The sequence below is a fragment of the Chiloscyllium plagiosum genome, unplaced genomic scaffold (assembly GCF_037043375.1).
Source record: "Chiloscyllium plagiosum isolate Xiang-an unplaced genomic scaffold, Cpla_swu_hap1 HiC_scaffold_32, whole genome shotgun sequence".
NCBI classification, from domain to species: domain Eukaryota; kingdom Metazoa; phylum Chordata; class Chondrichthyes; order Orectolobiformes; family Hemiscylliidae; genus Chiloscyllium; species Chiloscyllium plagiosum.
In genome coordinates, this window is record NW_028270170.1 from 25,596,374 (window position 1) to 25,614,590 (window position 18,217).

General features: G+C 40.7%; 1 long non-coding RNA gene across 3 annotated transcripts in view; it reads left to right on the top strand.

Annotated features, from left to right (window-relative positions):
• The window catches only part of LOC122539940 (uncharacterized), a 68,830-nt gene that overhangs the window by 48,268 nt on the left and 2,345 nt on the right, over window positions 1-18,217 (top strand). The window contains exon 6 of one of the 3 annotated variants that reach the window (XR_015752503.1): window positions 455-589. The exons of the other annotated variants lie outside the window; for them this stretch is intronic. This is a non-coding gene — a long non-coding RNA (uncharacterized LOC122539940). The remainder of the gene's footprint in view (window positions 1-454; window positions 590-18,217) is intronic. 3 annotated transcript variants of the gene reach the window in all.

Genomic DNA, 18,217 nt, shown 5'->3' on the forward strand with positions numbered 1-18,217 from the left:
GTGGCATTTATTAAAGTTTGTGGCTACTGCCTCCATCTTCCACAGCCAAGACATCTGATCTTCTGTGCTTCCTCCTCTGCAATTGTTAATCTGTGATCTGTGGGAGATTTCTTCATTCTTTCCCCCTCTCTGATATTCTGTGCATTTTATGCCATTTGCTTATCTGACAGATTAAGTGTCATTGGTGAGGATACTATAATGGAGAGGAATGGCATAACAAATGGAAGACAGTAAGTAAACATGGAGCTGATTAGATGGGGATGTGAGAAAAAAGGTAGATGGATGCACCTGTAAGTAAAAGGATGAGAGAAGCAATGGAGTGGTGTAGTTGTTAGAAGATAGGGTGAGAGGATGGGAGATGTGTACAGCAGGATGTAAGTATATGTATTATGGTATTGACATTTCTTTCCCATTTTGGGTAAATAAAATGTAATATTTCTCCATTTGAATCCAGGAATGTGAGTCCATACTTCTGCTGTGAACCTCCTCTGCAATCTTCAACCAGGCTTTTCTGGTCTCAGTTGTAGAAGTTGTCTCCCTGCTTCTCAGGAAAAGCACGTTCCTCGGCCTCCTCAGCAACATATCCAAGGTGGCATTTGTGAAGTACAGTGCATCCTAGGCTCATCTTAACCACACAGAACCACTTCCAGTTGGCTGATAGTCAAATCCAGCTGTTTCATTTTGCATGTTAAGGTTGTTTCTATAAATACCAGAATAGGGCCTGCATCAAGTGAGCCCACATTGTGTATGCTTCAATTGGTTTTATGCAAAACTCAGAAGCAAAATGATAGCTGAGTCAAAAACCACTGACAGACGCACTTAATATATTTCTGGGATTTCCATACATTGTCAAATCCTGTCCCTGAGTGCCTTGCCATACTGTGCCCGTTTTATTTGCACATTAACTCCCATCTTATTGTTTCAAGTCACTTAAAGCATGCTTTATTTCTGCCTCAGTTATGTACATTATTTGGCATTCTTTCTTAAAGTTTAGAGGGGCTCCATATATGCACTAAAAGTTCTATTCAGTCGTTCATACCTGCAAATAATCAACATTTGCAATTGTTAAGATGTACACTTGAGGAGGTATACGCAAAAATCAAAGAGTGACTGGGCATAAATATTGCAATGAAAAGCTTTGTGAACAAAAAAAAAGACATTGCTACATTTACAGAACAACATTGAGTGTAACCTGCAATGCCTCATATTCTGGCATTGCTACACATCTCAAACACTTATTATTCCAGTTGTTATTGCATGTAGGTCCTCTACAGCATACTGGAATGAAACAATGAAAGAAAAATCATGGGCACAAAGTTGAACTAGAATGGCAGAAACTGCTCTGATTATATCAAAGGACTTATTTTGATATCGTGAAGAAATTAATATTTCCATTTTACTGCAGATTATCAGCTACCAGAAATATCTTACTGTTTGAACTGCATCATGGTCTGTGACAAAAGTCAGCTGCTGGCTAATGAGGGATAGCTGGAGCCTGTCACTTACTGTCAACAGTCTGATTCAGCAACTATAATGTACATCGGATGCTGGCTAATTACATGACCAGTCTCTCCTGGTGCACAGATGGACAGTCGTGGCTTAAATACCAGTTCTACAGAAGAGATCTAATATTTGATCATTGTACTATAGAAAACAAAGAGCATAGCTGACAGTCTACACCCAAAATACCAACATAATTCTAAATGTTGATGTGCTTAATTCCTATTTTCAGTACTTACTTTATCCCCTTCTTATCAGTGTGGAGGATGCTTTAATGCAACCACCACTGTGGTTATTTTCCAGTATATGCCATATGGAACACATGCAGCAGTGTTCAAAACTCCAGATCACCACTGAATGAATTGAGTGAAATCATTCCAATTTATCTTCTGTAACGATCCATTACATTAATTTCTCTGACAGGTGCATATTCTAATAATTTAACATATCATCGACTTGCAGAAGTGTAGACAGGTTGTAATATTGTCAAAATTTGTAACAGTTTTGCCGATTCAGTACATGTCTTAACAAAGTTTTGAGCTTGTTGGTGGAAAGGCATTCAATGAATTGCATCCCAGACAGAATAAGCTGTTAAAGATATGCTAGTTGTAGTGTTAAGTTAAATAACTGAAGTCATTGACTAATTAAGTACATAGAACATTTATAAAGAGACATTCTCACCACCATTTCCCTAGCCAAATTTTAATTTAAATTTTGTAAGCTTAATCTGTGAGTTAAACTTATTTAAATCATTGTTTAAGAGGTTGACACTTTTAAATATGGTTTGATTTGGTTTTAACTGAGTTTATTCAAAATAGTATAAGATGTGGTTTGGTAGCTAAAATACAAGCATATATAATCCTGCATTCTGTGAATAAACCTCTTCTCAACAAAAATATTACCGTCTAATTCCCTACTTCAGTAACTGGCCTGAGACTAGATTATGTGTTGCTGGAAAAGCGCAGCAGGTCAGGCAGCATCTGAAGAAGGGCTTATGCCCAAAACGTCGATTCTCCTGCTCCTTGGATGCTGCCTGACCTGCTGCACTTTTCCAGCAACACATTTTTCAGCTCTGATCTCCAGCATCTGCAGTCCTCACTTTCTCCTGAGACTAGATTATCATGGGTTTCTCTGATCTCACCTGCTGCAGGATTTCTGGCAGTCAGAAGGATGACTGAAATGGTCCCATGGCCATTACAGGTGGTGTGACAGAGATACTGTCCCCACTGTACTGGTAGGCAACTTAAAGAATCATATAAACTCCAAACAAATCAAACAAGTCATTCATCAAAACCTCAGCTAAGACTAAGTCCTCCAGTAGATAAGGAAAACTAAAGGAGGTGATATCAATTAGATCAGCAACTGTACAGGACATTGGTTAGGCCACCTTTGGAACATTGTGTGCAATTCTGGCCTCCCTGCTATTGGAAAAATGCTATTAAATTTGGAAGAGTTCAGAAAAGACTTACAAGGATGTTTCCAGGGTTGGAGAGTTTGAACAATAGGGAGAGGTTGAACAAGCTGGGACTGTTTTTTTCCCTGATTGTCGGAGGCTGAGGGTTGACCTAATAGAGGTTTATAAAATCACGAGGGGCATGGATCGAGAAAATGGACAAAATTTTTCCCTTGGGGTAGGAAAAGTCCAGAACTGGAGGGCATAGGTTTAGGGTGAGGGGGGAAAGATTTAAAAGGGACCTAAAGGGTACCTTTTTCACAGAAAGGATGGTGCATGTATGGAATGAGCTGCCAGAGGAAGTGATGGAGACTGGTAGAATTACAATATCTAAAAGACATCTGGATGGGTACATGAACAGAAAGGGTTTAGAGGGATACGGGCCAATTGCTGGCAAATACAATGAAATTAATTTAGGATATCTGGTTGGCATGGATGAGTTGGACTGAAGGGTCTGTTTCCATGCTGTATATCTCTACGACACTATCATTTGTTGTTTCTGGGGTCATTCCCACCATTATATCAGACCAAACCTAATCTACACCTTATGGACCTGTGAAATGGTAGGATCAGGTGCAAATGGAAGGGAAATGGATGAAGGATGGAAATTGGAGAAATAGCTTGATGAAGCAGCAGTAAGCCTCCCTTGCCTAAATTTGCCTCTTTGTCTGGCGCTAACCAATATCTTACTGGTTGGGAAAGTGAAGAAAAGTCTTCACCTAAGGGTTGAGTTACACATTAATTAAGTTATGGAATGGTGTTCCTTTCTCCTTCAACATTAAAATTTGTGTGTAACCAGGGGTTTAGCAAAGGAAAATTATTAGAGATCACAAAAAAGTAGTGGGAAGTGAAACTCCAGTTGACAGCAGAAACAAAAACCTGGATGTTCGTAGATAAAAGCATTTCATCCAGAGTAACATGTAAATGATTTATTCAGCTGCTTATCATCAATTTTCTGTAGAAATTTTCCTGAAAGACACGGTAAGCTTTTGGAAATGTTTGCCTTTGGTTCTTTGCAGTTTAGATTAAAATGCAGACTGGAAGGAAGGAGCCTACATATCTCATTGAATGTGACATTAAAGTTTTACTACTGAATTATTAAACCGATTGATAATGTGAAACAATTCAACATTTTCCTAATTTGTAACAACAGTTACAAAAAGCATGGTTATAAGAATTCAAAAGGATTTAACTGATTTCAGCATTGGATCTGGTTTTGAAAAGCAGTATAAATCAAGTGTTAAAACTCTTCTCAGACTCAATTGACTTGACATTCCTGTTGCAAAGTGGAAATGGACCTTTAATAATTCACCCAATAAACACAGACTTTTCAGTATCTTTCTAAAATTCATTAAAACAAGATACAAGTACTGCTGACGTTAACTGCAGTCGTTCCACATTTGACTTAAGCACTATCATCTTCACTCAATAATATTGTTTCTTATAAGGGTATGAAGTACTTGATCACAGATTTCACTCCAAACAAGTATACTTGTATTTCCAGAGCACGTGTGCTGTATGATTTGGATTGCAGCAGGTCAGGATGGAATAGTGGAGATGTGGATGGATGAATATTTCTAAATTCTTTGATTAATTTTGGGATCAGAGTCATTTTGCAGTACTATTCCCCTGGAGTTCAAAGGCCAATTAAAATTCACATCAAGTACCTTATAAACGTCGATGGGCATAGAGAATCCGATGGATAATTAATCCTTTTCTTCCTGTGAGTTTAGTTCTCTTTTCTAAACATGGTAGACAAATAATGCAATATACGGTACAAGTATCATTTCGGAACATAAAAGATTTTCAACTGCTATTCTTTTTTGAGTGAAATTCTACTTTTTCAGTGATGCTGTCACATAATATCTTTCCTCAACAACTTATTTTGCCAGATCATGTACCATTCAATAGCCTTTTACTACTGAGAAGAATGAGTATAGACGTTTGGAGGTCATGTTGCAGCTGTACAGGACATTAGTTAGGCCACTGTTGGAATATTCTGTGCAGTTCTGGTCTTCCAGCTTTAGAAAGGATATTTTTAGATTACTTATAGTGTGGAAACAGGCCCTTCGATCCAACAAGTCCACACTGACTCTCCGAAGAGCAACCTACCCAGACCCATTCCCCTCCACCTAATACTACGGGCAATTTAGCATGGCCAATTCACCTAACCTGCACATTTTTGGACTATGGGAGAAAACTGGAGCACCCGGAGGAAACCCACGCAGACACGGGGAGAATGTGCAAACTCCACACAGACATTTGCCTGAGGTGGGAATTGAACCCAGGTCTCTGGTGCTGTGAGGCAGCAGTGCTAACCACTGTGCCACTATGAAACTTGAAAAGATGCAGAAAAGATCTACAAGGATGTTGCCAGTGTTAGAGGGTTTACATTATAAGGAGAGGCTGAATAGACTGTTTTCCCTGGCGTGTCGGAGGCTGAGGGGTGACCTTATAGAAGTTTACAAAATCATGAGGGGCATGGATAGGATAAATAGACAAAGTCTTTTCTCTGGAGCGGGGGAGTCCAAAATTAGAGGGTATAGGTTTAAGGCGAAAGGGGAAAGATTTAAAAGGAATCAAAGGGGCAACGTTTTCATGCCAAGGGTGGTACGTGTATGGAATGAACTGCCATAGGAAGTGGTGGGGGCTGGTACAATTGCAGCATTTAAAAGGCATCTGGATGGGAATATGAATGGGAAGGGTTTAGAGGAATAAGGAATATGGGCCAAAAGCTGGCAATGGGAACCTAATTTATTTAGGATACCTTCTCAGAATGGATAAGTTAGAACAACACATCTGTTTCCATACTGCATATCTGTAAGACACAAAGAGCTGACTGTTTTGAAAGGTTAAGTCCCTTAGTAAAAGAGGTGATCTGAAGCATACAGAAAGAATGAATACATGACATTGCTATAACAAACTTACTAAATCAACTGTATATTTAGGTATTACCACAATGTGTAATGCAAACTCAAGGTTTGAATGTAAAACTTATTCATGAAAATGAATTGTGACCAACAGAAGGTCTGAAAAAAGTAGTAAAATCTGTGAGAGTTTTATGTAGAATACCAAGAGGGTTTTGATTCATCGAGAGCAAAGGACATTCATTAACATTTGGTTGATTGCCACATTCTACGTAACAAATTGCTCAAGGGCCACACTCACAGATTCAGAATTAGACAACACCATGTGTTTATTTTTAACAGCAACATGTGGAACACATACTTGAGCACAAAATACTGACAAAAATCCAAAAGTACCAAATTGTGTTGACCGTTTTTAATTAACATTGGATACCATTTGTTTAACTGATTTTCTACTGTAGATTGCTGACATTTATTTCTAAAAGCTGGCTGTCTCATGGTTGGCTGCAGATCAGTGATTCAATTCTCATCCAATCTGTTTCAATGAATTTTCTTCAGCCATATGTTCAGAAAGTCAACTGGAGATTTGACAAACATAAACTCTAAGCAGCAACAGCCTAAGAAGACTTCTGGATCACTGATTATTCTTTTCAATGTCGGCCACAATCAGATGTGCCTGAGTGTATCATCACTTTCAAGTACTGTAGGTTCAAGTTCGTGGCACTTCTTGGTAGAATCAAAATGTTATATTGAATATTAATATATTCAATACTAATTGAGCCATGGTTTAGTAGAGTCATAGAGCCATAGAGATGTATGGCATGGAAACAGACCCTTCGGTCCAACCCGTCCATGCCGACCAGATATCCCAACCCAATCTAGTCCCACCTGCCAGCACCAGGCCATATCCCTCCAAACCCTTCCTATTCATATACCCATCCAAATGCCTCTTAAATGTTGCAATTGTACCAGCCTCCACCACATCCTCTGGCAGCTCATCCCATACATGTACCACCCTCTGTGTGAAAACGTTGCCCCTTAGGTCTCTTTTATATCTTTCCCCTCTCAACCTAAACCTATGCCCTCTTGTTCTGGACTCCCCGACCCCAGGGAAAAGACTTTGTCTATTTAACCTATCCATGCCCCTCATAATTTTGTAAACCTCTATAAGGTTACCCCTCAGCCTCTGACGCTCCAGAGAAAACAGCCCCAGCCTGTTCTGCCTCTCCCTGTAGCTCAGATCCTCCAACCCTGGCAACATCCTTGTAAATCTTTTCTGAACCCTTTCAAGTTTCATAACATCTTTCTGATAGGAAGGAGACCAGAATTGCACGCAATATTCCAACTGTGGCCTAACCAATGTCCTGTACAGCCGTAACATGACCTCTCAACTCCTGTACTCAATACTCTGACCAATAAAGGAAAGCATACCAAACACCTTCTTCACTATCCTATCTATCTGCGACTTCACTTTCAAGGGCTATGAACCTGCACTCCAAGGTCTCTTTGTTCAGCAACACTCCCTAGGACCTTACCATTAAGTGTATAAGTCCTGCTAAGATTTGCTTTTCCAAAATGCAGCACCTCGCATTTATCTGAATTAAACTCTATCTGCCCATTGGCCCATCTGGTCAAGATCCTGTTGTAATCTGAGGTAACCCTCTTCACTGTCCACGACACCTCCAATTTTGGTGTCATCTGCAAACTTACTAACTGCACCTCTTATGCTCGATTCCAAATCATTTATGTAAATGACAAAGCGTAGAGGGCCAAGCATCAATTCTTGTGGCACTCCACTGGTCACGGGCCTCCAGTCTGAAAAACAACCCTCCACCACCACCCTCTGTCCTCTACCTTTGAGCCAGTTCTGTATCCAAATGGCTAGTTCTCCCTGTATTCCGTGAGATCTAACCTTGCTAATCAGTCTCCCATGGGGAACCTTGTCGAACGCCTTACTGAAGTCCATATAGATCACATCTACCGCTCTGCCCTCATCAATCCTCTTTGTTACTTCTTCAAAAAATTCAATCAAGTTTGTGAGACATGATTTCCCACGCACAAAGCCATGTTGACTATCCCTAATCAGTCCTTGCCTTTCCAAATGCATGTACATCCTGTCCCTCAGGATTCCCTCCAACAACTTGCCCATCACCGAGGTCAGGCCCACTGGTCTATAGTTCCCTGGCTTATCTTTACTGCCCTTCTTAAACATTGGCACCACGTTAGCCAACCTCCAGTCTTCCGGCACCTCACCTGTGACTATCAATGATACAAATATCTCAGCAAGAGGCCCAGCAATCACTTCTCTAGCTTCCCACAGATTTCGCGTCAGGTCCTGGGGATTTATCCACTTTTAAACGTTTCAAGACATCCAGCACTTCCTCCTCTGTAATCTGGACATTTACTTTACTTTGATATTGTTTTTTCTTTAGTCATACTTGTTCATTCTTTCTTATTCCTTTAGGCTACATTAGTATATGTGACAAAATCCGCCCTGGTGTCAGATCTTGTGGTCATGTTCAATAGAAATATCTAAGAAATCTTGAGTAGATTCATTGTCACCAATCCCTCTTATTGTTATGACTATAAATTGCTCATATCCAATGGGAAAGAATGCCCCACTGGATGCCCCCACTGGAGGGGCTCAATCTTGATAAACAGACTAATTTTCTTAAATAATACATAATAACTAGTTACATCATGTTTGAGTTACATGATACCAACTTCTGACATGTCAGACTAGACTTCAGAGTACCTACACTACTGTTAGTTACATGAATCATTAGAATAGGATAACTGGAACCAAAAACTCCTCTCAGGAACAATTCATTATATCCAAGTGGACGGGGTTTATCTAATGAGTTACTTAACCCATTTAAGTGCCAACTTCTTTGTACAATACATTTAAGCAATCTGGCTATTGCCCCATGCTTTTCTCATACTGTTACTTGCTAATATTGTGTTCAACAAATTTGCACAAAACTATATAAGCTTGCTTCTCCAATTGTCTGCGAGGCAATGAGAATGGCAGGAACTTTTTGTCAATCATGTTTTGTGAATGATATGCAGATTTACCTCACCTTCAAAAAAGAATGATAACTGCATAGCTGGGCTAAATCTGATGGATTTTCCAACCAAAATATATGCCACTCCTATGTTATTTCAACACAGTCCGATTTGTGCAAGCGCTTGTCTTTAGTAGACACGTTTTACATTTATTTTGTTCGCATTTGTATTTTCCACAGATTCAATGGAATGATTATTGAGCTGCGTTTTCCCATTTTTGGGCTGAGTTGTTTTTGGAGTTTCAGCAGTGTCCTTTTAGTGCTCACAGTGATGTTTCTTACACTATCTTTTGCTCCTCATCTCATTAATTATACAATTGATCTGTATGGCATCCTTCTCTGCAATCATATGGCAGAAGAGGGGAAATTCCCATTCCTGCTGGGACCTTCTGGCATACAAGCCACTGGAATAGTATTTACTTCAGGTGCTGCAAGCCAGAAACTACCTCTCACATTGTCATCTTAGGAAACCGAAACATTTCAAAGAGAAGCTGCCATCCCACTTTTTAGGTAGGGACTGGGGTGTCCCACTGGATGGGATGATCAAGAAGAAGGCTATCCTCCACCTGGCAGGTGATGAGAGCAAACATAGCATGTAGTAGCCCAGGCCTGTACTGTCTCCACGGTCAGATGGAATGTGCAGCTCTACAAGGTGAGGTGCCAGAAGACTGGAGGTTGGCTAACGTGGTGCCACTGTTTAAGAAAGGTGGTAAGGACAGGCCAGGGAACTATAGACCAATGAGCCTGATCTCGGTAGTGGGCAAGTTGTTGGACGGAATCCTGAGGGACAGGATGTACATGTATTTGGAAAGGCAAAGACTGATTAGGGATAGTCAACCTGGCTTTGTGCGTGGGAAATCATGTCTCACAAACTTGATTGAGTTTTTTGAAGAAGTAACAAGGAGGACTGATGTTATCTATATGGACTTCAGTAAGGCGTTTGACAAGGTTCCCGATGAGACACTGATTAGCAAGGTTAGATCTCATGGAATACAGGGAGAACTAGCCATTTGGATACAGAACTGGCTCAAAGATAGAAGACAGAAAGTGGTGGTGAAGGGTTGTTTTCAGACTGGAGACCTGTGACCAGTGGAGTGCCACAAGGCTCGGTGCTGGGTCCTCTACCTTTTGTCATTTACATAAATGATTTGGATTCGAGCATAAGAATTACAGTTAGTAAGTTTGCAGATGACACCAAAATTGGAAGTGTAGTGGACAGCAAAAAGGGTTACCTCAGATTACAACAGGATCTTGACCAATCAGCCAATGGGCTGAGAAGTGGAGCAGATGGAGTTTAATTCAGATAAATGCGAGGTGCTGCATTTTGGGAAAGCAAATCTCAGCAGGACTTATACACTTAATGGTAAGGTCCTAGGGAGTGTTGCTGAACAAAGAGACCTTGGAGGGCAAGTTCATAGTTCCTTGAAAGTGGAGTCACAGGTAGATAGGACAGTGAAGAAGGCGCTTGGTATGCTTTCCATTATTGGTCAGAGTATTGAGTACAGGAGTCGAGAGATCATGTTGTGCCTGTACAGGACATTGGTCAGGCCACTTTTGGAATATTGCGTGCAATTCTGGTCTCCTTCCTATCAGAAAGATATTGTGAAACTTGAAAGGGTTCATAAAAGGTTGACAAGGATGTTGCCAGGGCTGGAGGATTTGAGCTATGGGGAGAGGCAGAACAGGCTAGGGCTGTTTTTCCTGGAGCGCCGAAGGCTGTGAGGTGACCTTATAGAGGTTTACAAAATTATGAGGGGCATGGATACGGTAAATAGGCAAAGTCTTTTCCCTGGGTTCGGGGAGTCCAGAACTAGAGGGCATAGATTTAGGGTAAGTGGGGAAAGATCTAAAAGAGACGTGGCAACATTTTCACACAGAGGGTGGTATGTGTATGGAATGAGCTACCAGAGGAAGTGGTGGAAGCTGGTACAATTGCAACATTTAAGAGGCATCTGGATGGGTATATGAATAGGAAGGGTTTGGAGGGATATGGGCTGGGTGCTGGCAGGTGGGACTAGATTGGGCTGGGATATCTGGTTGGCATGGATGGGTTGGACTGAAGGATCTGTTTCCATGCTTTACATCTCTATGACTATATGTACCACCACCTTCTCTTTTTTTACCTCACACACTGTCTACCTCTGTCAATTCACAGAAACATCACAAATGCTTCTGGATTACCAGCATGCAGCATTTCCATTCCATGACTCTCACTCACCTCCACAACCATTGACCCTTCCTGCCCTCTTTTTAAAAATCTATTTGCAAAGTGAGTGAGTGCTCAGAAATGAAGCTAATAACTTTAAGTTGCATCCTGGCTCAATGTATGAGATGGCTGTGAATCAAGTACTAAAAGGTGAAGATGCATTTGGAGTTTGTCTGAGATCAGCCATGAGAATGTGAGACTAATGGCTTGCTGATGCTAACATCAGCGGATGAAGAATGAGAAAGGAACATTGTCCATGGACCATTCAAGGACATATATTGGTGAAGGGACATTAAAATGCAGACCTGTAGAAACAAGTAGCACCCACCAGGTAACCAAGTCAGCCCTTGTCACCATCTAGTTTCTTGGGAGAGGAGGTGAGAATTGCAAGCTGCTGAGAAATAAGGTAAGTTTAGCCAATAATGACAAAGATTACCATTATTAGTGGAGATAACTCCACAGAGGCCGGTATCCCATCACCAAGTCACCCTTTACTTACACATGAATGGTCCTTGACTACAATATTGTCTCATACAAAGCCAGGTTCCAGAGTATCAGTATTAATATTTCTATGTCAGCCAGGGCTCCCTGATTGGACCAGATTAACACTCCAAATCAGGGAGATCATATTCTACGTGGTCTAGCTGGCTGGCGTAGTTACAATCATGATATTAGTGAAATTCAGAAATTGCTGTTTAAACTTTAAGAGAAAAATTGGAACTCTTTTTCTCAATGTCATGATTCAGAGTTTTCCAATCTTGCCATGTTTTGCCACATTTCTTGCCACTCTGCATTCCCCATCCAAGTATTGGGAACATTTCACCCATTCATTCTTCATTCAAAAATCTTGAGGAACTGGAGGAAGGTACAACCAAGTCTGTGAAATCAGAACTTTTAAAAATAAAATTGGGATGATGGAAAGTAAAAAGTTTAATAAATGAAATGTGTGAAACTAGGCCTGCTAGAGTCAAATACTAGCAAAAGTCAGACTGCTGAATTATAACAGTACAGTAACACATTGCAGTGAGATAACTATCAAACCTAGAGTGCCTATTCAATTAATGACCTTTTTACTAGTGAGATATAGCTACATATTATTTACAAAAAAAGAAAAAAACAACAACTTCTTGAATAACTAGAATTTCCATTCCATTTTTTGAATCCATCAATTTTCTCTATAGCTTGTACTGCCTGTTAGTCTCATACAATGATGACCTTGCTAATGAGATTGTCTGAATTCTCAGTTTACATTTATTTTCTTTATGTTGATTGAAGCCACATTATTCAATTGTCTGAAACAAAAATATTGTGGATCCCATTTAATGAAAAAAATTGGCCAAGTTTCAATTTCGGGGAGTTTCTTGGAGAGTTTCACTCCCTGACTTGGAACGAGTTATTTCTCACGACTGTCCGCTGCTCACCTCATTATGCGTGTACGACATCTCTGACACCACGCTTTCTTGAAATTATTAATGACGGAAACAGTTACCAGTGCTGGGACCTACTGGGATTCCCATTGTGATGCCATATTTAAATCTCAACTCTAAACCAGCTCAATCACTGTCAGCCAGAATTAGTCCTTCACAGTACAAACACTGGTAAGGGAAATTAAAATGAAGAGCTTTGGAGAGTCCACGAATTGTACAGATGACACTTCATTGGAAATAGAAGCCCACCTTTGTAAATATATTGTTACTTTACATCATCACTTGTCTAACTAACTGTCGTAGTAACTGCAACAACAAGAATCAAACAACATACTTAGTGGCATACCACATAACAACCCTGTCCAAAGCCTTTGCCCCCAGTGTAGCATCACATGTTCGAAAATTTTCAAACAGTTAGAACAGAACATAACAGCACAGTACAGGCCTTTCGGCCCTCGATGTTTTGCCGACCTGTGAAATTTATCTGATGCCCATCTAACCTACGCCATTCCATTATTATCCATATGTCCAATGCCCATTTAAATGGTCTTAATGTCGGTGAGTCTACTACTGTTGCAGGCAGGCAGTTCTACGCCCCTACTATTCTGAGAAAATAAACTACCCTGATATCTGCCCTAAATCTATCACCCCTCAATTTAAAGCTATGTCCCCTCATGTTAGCCTTCACCATCTGAGGAAAAAGGCTCTCACTGTCCACCCTATCTAACCCTCTGATCATCTTATAAGTCTCGATTAAGTCAACCTTCTTCTCTCCAGTGAAAACAGCCTTAGACTTTCCTCATAAGGCCTTCCTTCCATATCAGACAATATCCTAGTAAATCTCCTCTGAACCCTTTCCAAAGCTTCCACATCCTTCCTATAATGCGGTGACCAGAACTGCACGCAATACTCCAGGTGGGGCTTTACCAGTGTCTTGTACAGCTGAAGCATGATGTTGTGCCTCTGAAACTCAATCCCCCCATCAATAAACACCAACACATCATATGCCTTCTTAACAACCCTATCAACTTGAGTTAAACATATTACTTTTTTAATGAATAGAAGAGAAAGAGAAGGGAAAAAAATAAAGCGATAAAACCCACAATTGGTTCTGGAAATAAGCAGTGTCTGTTTTCCTTTTGAGCAGCAGTAGATTTACAGTCAATGAGTGATCACTTCATCCACTTCAGATCTATTGGAATTGGATATCAATTAAGTCCTGACTGCTTTGTTGTGCCACATACTGTAATACTCTATCATGGTGGAAGTGATATATGTCCTTTTTAATGCCCTGATTTTCCTTGTCAGAACACTGCTGCCTCTCTGTCAGTTCATCAGCATCCATCATATCTGTCCTTTGCTCCATTTGTGCAGAACACAGTATGTAAAGATTATATGGTACACTGATCCTAGACTTCCAAATGTTCCTGTATACATCTTTCAATTCATTATCCCTGAGCCCTTGGCCACTAGTGCTGCACCAGCCCCCCCCCCCCACCCCTGGTTGATGTTGACTGATGGCCACCTCAGCCCCGCCATGGCCCCGTCTGTCACAGTAACTCTCCAATGTCCTCTGATGCATTATTGTCTCCACGTGTATTTTTGTCCCCCTGCAACTCAGCATGCTGCCTTCAGTCCCCACAACTAACTTCCCTACCGCAATAATGGCCCCTGAACAACTTGGAAAGGTCGGCCTGACTGATAGACAATAGACAATAGGTGCAGGAGTAGGCCATTCAGCCCTTCTAGCCTGCACTGCCATTCAATATGATCATGGCTGATCATTCCTAATCAGTATCCTCTTCCTGCCTTATCTCCATAACCCTTGATTCCACTATCTTTGAGAGCTCTATCCAACTCTTTCTTAAATGAATTCAGAGACTGGGCCTCCACTGCCCTCTGGGGCAGAGCATTCCACACAGCCACCACTCTCTGGGTGAAGAAGTTTCTCCTCATCTCTGTCCTAAATGGTCTACCCCATATTTTTAAGCTGTGTCCTCTGGTTCAGCACTCACCCATCAGCGGATACATGTTTCCTGCTGCCAGAGTGTCCAATCATTTCATAATCTTATATGTCTCAATCAGATCCTCTCTCAGTCTTCTAAACTCAAGGGTATACAAGGGTATATATTGATGTGTAACTGTACCCCTGATTTATCTCTATACAGCTAATAAAAGCAAATTACTGCGGATGATGGAATCTGAAACCAAAAGAGAAAATGCTGGAAAATCTCAGCAGGTCTGGCAGCATCTGTAAGGAGAGAAAAGAGCTGATGTTTCGAGTCAAAGCTTTGACAAAGGGTCAGTTAGACTCAAAACGTCAGCTCTTTTCTCTCTTACAGATGCTGCCAGACCTGCTGAGATTTTCCAGCATTTTCTCTTTTGTTATCTCTATACAGCTCCCTGACTGACGACTACTAATCCTGGGACTTGCTGCACCAGACCTGCAGGACTGACCATGATGTAACCCCTGGAAGGTATTGATATGAGATTCCTGGCCCTGACTGCCAGTGTCCAAGCCCTGAGATCAGACACTGTCATTAGCTAACTGTTGTGGGAACATCCTGACTGACAACACCCCTTTATTTAACTGAAAATTACTTCAGTAATTTTCGGGTTTGAGACACGGTCATTTGTTGAGGAACATGTAGTGTGTTTACCATGTCAACTGCCAGCACATGCTGAAGGTGTGAGATTGATGTAGCAAGGTGCCATACAGCACCTTTGCCAGCATCTTTATTGGTCACTGCTGACAAAAAAGTCTTTTGTCTGCACTAACTGGCAAGTTATAAGTACTGTGAGACTTCAAATTCTGAATGAGGTAGCTACATGCAAAATGCAAGGTAAGGCGAGGCAGAGATGCTGTAAGCATGCAAGGAGATACTCAGATTCAGAGATGTGTAATGCTGATGTGGGGAGACAGTGCATGTCTGATGACACAGGATGCAAGCATGTCCTGAAATGTTGTGGGCTATTGGCTAAGCTGGAGGCTTGAAGAATGAAGTAGTGAGCTGGAGGACCAACAGGTATCTGCTCTGACTTTCACATCAGGAATTGTCAACATCTGGCTTCTCTCCACTGTATTAGAGAGTAGGAAACTGCACATACCTGAGGCAAGAATAGGTAATGAAGAAATGTCAATACATGCAAATGTATTGTCAAGATTCCCGTCTCCTTGTTCAAACCTTGGGTGCAAAACCAAATTTTATTTCTCGATGTCAATAATCTCATTTTTATGACCTCACCATACTTTTTCAAATGACTTGTTCCTGCTTATCTCATTCAGATGCTAAGAATATTCCACCCATGCTTCTTGATTTGGCTTCTGGGCCATTACTCATGCACCTCCTGGTTAGAGGTTTTGCACTTAATACTAAAGATTAATTGCATCTGATCAGGGATATATTTCGATTCACAAACATAACTGCTGCATAATAATGAACACTCCTCCCTAAAGAACGATCCTGTTAATTGAATTCTGTTATTTGAGAAGGAACACAACAATTCTTAATAAAATTACTGATTTTTCTTTTGTTTAAAAATCTTCAGATCATTAAATATACTTTCTTAAATTTGATTAAAAAACTAATGGGAATTCAGTCTACTGCATGTTGCTAAAAAAACCTTTGAATTTCTTTTTTTTGCCTTTTTGTCCTGAATGATTTACCTAGTAATTAAAAAAAAAAGAGACTCATGGTAGGGCTATGCACATTCCAATAAATCACATTTTAGATGAATCAAGAAAATTGAATATGCACTTAAAATATTAAGATGTAAACATTTCAGGTAAAGATAAACAAAGACACATTTTAATTTTACTAGTGAAATGTTTGTGATTTTCACCAAATATACAAACCTGTTTGAACAACTAAATGTATCAACATACTAACCAAAATTTATGTCCAGGTAGAGTCATAGCGATGTACAGCACGGAAATAGACCCTTGGGTCCAACTTGCCCACGTCGAGCAGATATTCCAAATTTAGTCCCACCTGTCAACACCCGGCCTGCATCACTTCAAACTCTTCCTATTCATATACCTATCCAGATGCCTTTTAAATGTTGCAATTGTCCCAGTCTTCACCACTTCATCTAGCAGCTCATTCCATACACGCACCACCCTCTGCATGAAAATGTTGCCCCTTAGGTCTCTTTTATATCTTGCCCCTCTCACTCTAAACCTCTAGTTCTGGACTTCTCCATCCCAGGGAAAATACTTTGTCTATTTATCCTATCCATGCCCCTCATGATTTTATAAACCTCTGTAATGTCACCCTTCAGCCTCTGATGCTCCAGGGAAATCAGCCCCTGCCTATTCAGCCTCTCCCTATAGCTAAAATCCTTGTAAATCTTTTCTGAACCCTTTCAAGTTTCACAACATCCTTCCAATAGGAAGAAGACCCGAATTGTACACAATATTCCAAAAGTGGTCTAACCAATGTCATGCACAGCTGCAACATGACCTCCCAACTCCTATAAAGGAAAGCATACTAATCGCCTTCTCCACTATCCTATCGACCTGCAACTCTACTTTCAAGTGCTATGAACCTGCACTCTAAGGTCTCTTTGTTCAGCCACAGTCCCTCGGACCTTACCATTGTGTTAGGCTTTTGGTTATAACCTGTTTGGTCATTCTATAGTTTCAAAGAATCTGGATCAATCCACATCATAGAATGTGTTTGAGAATCAAAGATACATTTGCAATCTAGCACTTGATCGCATGAGAGTTGTGGTTGGTTCCTGTGAGCTTAGTCAGAGATTTAAAAAATATAATTCCTTTGCAATGCCATTTGTAATAATGAATCAAAATTATGCTAATAAAAATTTGCTTCATCTCAGTTTTTTATATATGTTTTATTTCTGACATCCATTGTTGGCTTTCTTCAAGGGAAGATAGTTTACTGACTAACAATTAGAGTTTCCTTTCTAATGATTGCTTTAGAATGTTCTGTGGCATGATTGATTGATTTATCAATGTGCTATTTTGTAGAGGAGAAGAAAGCTGGATTTCTTGAATCTATAGTGCTATGAGTATCTGATCTCTGCAGTGTAATGGAGGACAGGCAGTGGGAGGGAACATGAGAGTGAGTCAACCTGGCAACACAGAATATTCTTGAAATGAGTACAGAGCAGCAGAAGCAGAAAGTAGGACACTATAGCATGCTTTGTCTTGTTTCATGGAAGGAGGAAGTGTCAATAAGATTGGAAGAAGTAAAGACCATTTCAAAACTGACAAACAGAAAATAAGTCTGACTTTTGCCAAGTGCGTTGGAATCAGATTCTTACACTTCTTCATCACTCTATTGCTGATCTCAACTTGCCCTCTCCAGATTCCAATTTATTTGGATTGAATAACACTACTTCTTGGGGCGGCATGGTGGCACAGTGGTTAGCACTGCTGCCTTACAGTGCCAGAGACCCGGGTTCAATTCCTGCCTCAGGCGACTGACTGTGTGGAGTTTGCACATTCTCCCCGTGTCTGCGTGGGTTTCCTCCGGGTGCTCCGGCTTCCTCCCACAGTCACAAAGATGTGCAGGTCAGGTGAATTGGCCATGCTAAATTGCCCGTAGTGTTAGGTAAGGGGTAAATGTAGGGGTATGGGTGGGTTGCGCTTCAGCGGGTCGGTATGGACTTGTTGGGCCGAAGGGCCTGTTTCCACACTGTAAGTAATCTAATTTAATCTACTTGTTCCAATTACC